General features: G+C 50.1%; 1 protein-coding gene across 1 annotated transcript in view; it reads left to right on the top strand.

The window, feature by feature from the left end:
* Positions 1 to 683: 683 nt before the first annotated feature.
* Positions 684 to 6000, top strand: part of Card11 (caspase recruitment domain family, member 11) — a 127598-nt gene continuing 122281 nt past the window's right edge. The window contains exon 1 of the mRNA NM_175362.2: positions 684 to 873. The gene's annotated coding sequence lies outside the window, so the exon portion shown is untranslated. The remainder of the gene's footprint in view (positions 874 to 6000) is intronic.

Genomic DNA, 6000 nt, shown 5'->3' with positions numbered 1-6000 from the left:
CAGCCTAGCTCCAGGTCCAGCAGGACACTCAAGGGCAGAAGGCAGAGAGCAATCTGTAAAGCCAGGCACAGACAGCATCTTTCAGAAACCAGTGCACATATGCCCCCCCCCACACACACTTTAAAAAGTAATCTTAATTAATTTTTCAAAGAGTTTTCTTCTAAGGGGAGCTTATTTCTCTGAGCCTAGTGTTGGGGACCATGTGCTGTCTATTTATTTTAGGGACATATTCTTTCAGGTTCCTGGTTCCATTTCTGAGCAAACTTGACTCTCTCATGGTAGGAGTAGCTGCCCTCTTCCACATCACCCCTCCCAATGAAGAAACTCCAAATTACCCTACAAATAACTAAAAATGTAGTTACCCCTCCTAAGTCTACACTGGGACCTCGTTAATTGACAGCCCAGGCTGAACCAGCTTCACCACACTTAAAGCAGGTGGCCTGGCCACCTTGGACTCAGCACCCAGGCCCCTGACCCTGGCACACCCCTTCCCTCATTACAGCCAGGCCCCCAAAGCCTTAGGCTCAAGCTCAACCCCTCCCCCTCCTTATCTCTTTTTCTAACCTTTTGCAATTTTTTTCAAATCTCATTTCCTGTCTGGTTTTGCATTTTTCTCCCCCGCCCCTACCAGCCTATGACACACTTTCTCTCTCTCTCTTCTCTCTTCTCTCTCTCTCCCACTTCTCTCTCCTCCCCTTGAGTTTTCTGATCTCTGGACTCCTGGCGCCTCGCATCCCTACGGGTCACCAAGGCCCAGGGAGGGTGGCAGCCTCAGGCAGGTGCATGCTGGAGCCCAGAGCCCAGTGCTGGAGGAAGTTGGAGAGCAGCGTGGAGGAAGCGCCTCGCCGAGCCTGTGGAGCATGAGCACCCCAGGTAGGTGCGGCCGGGCTGGGGAAGAGAGAAGGATGTGAAGAGGCTGTGCTGTAGGGACAGCAGGGGCAAGCTGGAGGCCTTAGGGAAGGTAGCATGGAGGAGTGGTAAGGAGTCCGCTCTGCACCCTGCCCTGCCCCTCTCCCCTAGCCCTCGCTAAAGGTTTTGGACTTCACTTTGTAACTCTTGGGTCGCTAAACTGCTCCTCCCCTAGATATCACCAGAGAGGAAGGGAAGTTTGCAGGTCACAGCCCAGCCTAACTCAGAGGGTCTTGAGTAGGTGGCCTTCCTTGCTCTCCAAAGAGAGGTACCGTGTCATGGGAGACATGTCTATTGGGGTACCAATGGCCTGCTGCGTAGAGCCTCTTCCCCAAACCTGATGAGAAGGTTAAAGAGCTCTTCTGTCCCTTAGGGGTACTGAATACAGGATAGAGTGATGTATCAGCTATTACGCTGTGGGGAGCAGATGGCTCAGGACCATGGCCTAAGCCTGGACTTCCTCTCACTGTCTTAGCCAGAGGCCAGCAGCTCAGCCTTGACTTCTGTACAGCCAGTTTGATTTGTAGTTTGAAAAAAAGTTGGTTTTTTTTTTCTTGTGACATTTATGACTTTTCTGGAAGGTCTGACCTACTAGGAAGCAGGGGGAGGGGTCCCTCACTTAACATTTATTTAGTACCTGTGTATGCATAATATGTCCTGGAAATCAGTGGATGTGAATTAGTGTATGGACAGGAATTTGACTGCAGTTCTTCACCCTCATGCCTTCCCTGAACCCCACTTATCTCCTTCCTCGAGACGTCTGTAAAGAGAAAATAGATCCCTCCAGGCCTGTGATGGGTGCTTCGAGCATAAAACCAGGGAACTTCAGCTGTGCGGCATCACAGGGAAGTGGTCTACACCTATGCAGATTCTATTAGCAGAGTATCAGCAAAGCAGGCTGATGATGTCACACAGGGAGATGTCACCCCTATACCCACACCCACACCCAGCCTCAGAGACTGCACACAAAGTATCCTACCTGCAACTAAGATGAAAAAAACCACTACAGCAAATCTGCAGGTAAAACTCACATGGTTGCCAGGCACTCTGAAAGCTGAGGCTATAGGGCTGCGAATTCTAAGCTAGCCTGGCCTATAGAGAGAAAGTCTAGACAGACAAAACTCTCTTGTGAGGACGCCAATTTGATTTTATTTGAGTCAGTTGATCAGTGAGTACTTCCTGGGCCGTTCTGTACTTGACACTTGGGGGCCACAGAAAGCATGTGAAATATGAGGTTGCTTGCCCTGCGATGCCTGTCTTGATGGTAGTATGCTCTGATAACAAAGAACTCAGAGGAAGAGCATGGGAGGCAGCTGGGCTCCAGAGCTCAGCAAGGATCCCAGGCTGAGGTAAGATGGTGAGGCGCTTTCTTCTCCAATCTCTAGTGCAGCTTTCCTGCACCTTTCCTACAAGAGATGTTTTTCCCACAAGGGATCTGTGAGTCTGTGTTTTGAGAATGATAGGAGGTGGGATGATGTTCCACCAAGCCACACCCCCAGTCCCTCCCTGGGGGATTCTAGGCAGGGGCTCTACCACTGAGCCATGCCCCAGCCCCTCCCTGGGGGATTCTAGGCAGGGGCTCTACCACTGAGCCACACCCCAGCCCCTCACTGGGGGATTCTAGGCAGGGGCTCTACCACTGAGCCACACCCCAGCCCCTCACTGGGGGATTCTAGGCAGGGGCTCTACCCCTTAGCCACACCCCAGCCCCTCCCTGGGGGTTTCTAGGCAGGGGCTCTAACACTGAGCTTCTTTATCCCTAGTCCAAACTTCTCTCTCCTCTCTCCCCTCTCCCCTCCCCCCTCTCCTCTCTCTCTCTCTCTCTCTCTCTCTCTCTCTCTCTCTCTCTCTCTCTCTCTCTCTGTGCCTGTGTGTCTGTGTGTTCTGTCTACAGGGTCTTGGGTCTATATTTGTTGGACGATGTAGGACAGGCTGCTGCCTGCTGAGCTCTGTGATGTCATCATCTCTAGAGTCAGAGTGCCCATCCTTGCTGTTTTCAGCATCCTCTATGGCAGCAGTTCTCAGCTTGTGGACCATGACTCCTTTGGAAGTTGAGCAACTCTTTCACAGGGATCACCTAAGACCTTCAGAAAGCAGACACTTAGCATTACAACTCACAACAGTAGCAAGATTACAGTTATGAAGTAGCAACAAAAATAATTTTAAGGTTGGGGGGTCACCACACTATGAGGAGCTATGTTAAAGGGTTGCAACATTAGGAAGGTTGAGATCCTTTACTCTATGGTACTCGAGGCAGTTATAAAAGACGTCCTGGGACTGAAGACCTGTCTCAGTGGTTAAGAGCAAATACTGCTCTTGCAGACAACCTGTGTTCAGTTCCTAGAACTCTTGTCAGCAACTCACAACGACCTGCAAGCCCAGCTTCAACAGATATGGTGCCCCCTTCTGGCCTCCATGGGCACTGCAGTTACATGTGCATACCTACACACAGATGAATATAAAGGAAACCAGGCAGTGGTGGCACATGCTTTTAATACCAGCACTCAGGAGGCAGAGGCAGGTAGATCTCTACATTTGAGGCCAGCATGGTCTACAGAGTGAGTTCCAGGACAGCCTGGGCTGCACGTAGAAACACTGCCTTGAAAAACAAACAAGAATTGTAAAGAACAGCCGGTTTGTCACTTACTACCTTGTCTGGTAACATCCAAGCCCCAGGCACAAATCCAAGGTTAAAGTTTGAGGTCAGACTTGGAGGTTCGGCACCTCTTACTGCTCCCACTGTGGCACAGCTGGGTGGGCTTCTTTGCCCAGGCTGCCTCAGTTTCCCTGTTTACAACCCCAGTCCTACAGGACGATTGTGAGGATTGAAAGATATCAGAGTGCTGCTCAGGAAATCTACCCTGAGAGAGAAACTGCCCTCGCTTGTGCGGCTGCATGGCCCAAGCAGGCTGGAAAATGCTTGGATTGATTAAAATCTGGGGAGGAAAAGAAAAGCAAAGACAGCTTTCAAAGAAGCCCCTCAAAAAATGCTTTCTGCTGAAGAAAATTGACGGGATTTTGTTGGGATTTTCTTGCAATGCTAGAGATTGAAGCTGAATGCTCTACCATGAGCCATGCCCCCAGCCCCTCACTGGGGGATTCTAGGCAGGGGCTCTACCACTGAGCCACGCTCCCAACCCCTCACTGGGGGATTCTAGGCAGAGGCTCCACCACTGAGCCACGCCCCCAGCCCCTCACTGGGGGATTCTAGGGAGTTGTACTACCATAGAGAACACACCCCTGGCCCCAAAGAAAAATTATAAGGAACAGATCACCAGGTTTTGTCCTCTTTACCTCACCAAGCCACATGGGAAGAGCATAGTTGTCACGAAACACCTATAAAGAACACACATCCCCACACCTTCCTCTAAGGACCCTGCTGTCTGGCCCAGTGGTTTAATGGGGTGACTGTTTTCAGGAAGGTAACCTTTCAGGCAATGATTTGCTCAAGGGCTCAAAGATTATAACGGCCACTCTCAGATTTGTGTAATGGGTGGCCGTGGCCCAACGCCAGGAGTAATAAAGGCTCACCACCAGGTCCGGCTGCCTGGCAATTGCTCCCTCTTTCCGCCTTTGGCTCCTCATCCTATCACTAGTACATCTGCTCCGCGGTAATACTGTGGCCCACACATCCATTCCTAACTAGATAATGCCCCTGACAGGTTGAGCGAGAGGAGAAGGGCATGCAAGCTTCATTTCAACCCCTCCCCCATAGGCATTGTGTGTTAGAATACCAATCTCCCTCCTGCCCCTGTCTTACTGAGGAATACGCAGACATTGGAGTGAGGGTCAACCCCACCCTCGGGCTCTGCTCCGCGTCCCACTCACACCTAGAGGGAATGAAGCCAGCACCTGCCAGAACTCTGGCTCTCTCTGGGCACTGCCTCCTCTAGTATTGACCTCATGGTTAGGAAGCAAGGTGCTTTACGAGAAAACCTACAGACTTGGAGCCAGATGACAAGGCTACTGTCCCAGCGTGGCTCCCAGTGAGTTGTGGGACCACAGGAAAGTGAACTATAAAACAATTCCATCCGGGAAGCCAGGGAGAAAGCTCAGTGGGTGAAGGCTCGTTGCTCTTGACAGGACCTGGGTTCAATTCTCAGCACCCACATGGTGGCTCACGACTGTCTCCAATTCCAGCACTAAGACATCTGACGCGTTCTCTGATCTCTGGGGCACTGGGCACACACATGGTACAGACACATACATGTGAGTGAAGCATTCATAAAATAAAACTAAAGTGTGTGTTTAGTCCCAGCACTTAGCAGCAGAGGCAGGTAGATCCCTGAGTTTGGGGCCAGCCTGGAGCTAGCTCCGAGACAGCCAGGGCCCTGTCAAAACATAAGAAGAAACAAACAAACAAATCTTGAAACAAAAAATTACCCTACCAACCTGAGGAGACGGCTTAACAAAGCGTTTGCTTAGCAAGCGTGAGGACCAGAGTTCAATCCCTAGTATTTATGTAACAATCGGGCATGTTGGCATGCAGTTTTCATCTCAGAGCCTGGGATGCAGAGACAGGAGGATCCCTGGGGTGTAGGCTATCCTGTCTAGTTTAATTGATGAGCTATAGGCTAATGAGAGACCCTATCCAGGTAAACAGCACTATTCCTAATAACGCCCAGGACTGTGTTCTGGCTCCCATGGAAACTTAAACAAAGCAAATCACCACACACACACAAACACACACACATACTCACACACACTCACACACACACACAAACACACACACATACTCACACACACACACACATACTCACACACACTCACACACACACATACTTAACGCTCAGGACTATTCTGGCTCCCATGGAAACTTAAACAAAGCAAATCACCACACACACACAAACATACACACATACTCACACACACTCACACACACACAAACACACACACATACTCACACACACATACTCACACACACTCACACACATACTCACACATACTCACACACACATACTTACACACACACAAACACACACATACTTACACACACACAAACACACACATTCTTACACACACACAAACACTCACACACATACTTACATACACTCTCTATGCATACACACACTCACACATACATACATACTC

Source organism: Mus musculus, chromosome 5, assembly GCF_000001635.26.
Source record: "Mus musculus strain C57BL/6J chromosome 5, GRCm38.p6 C57BL/6J".
Taxonomy (NCBI): domain Eukaryota; kingdom Metazoa; phylum Chordata; class Mammalia; order Rodentia; family Muridae; genus Mus; species Mus musculus.
This window is presented reverse-complemented; position numbering and strand designations above follow the sequence as displayed.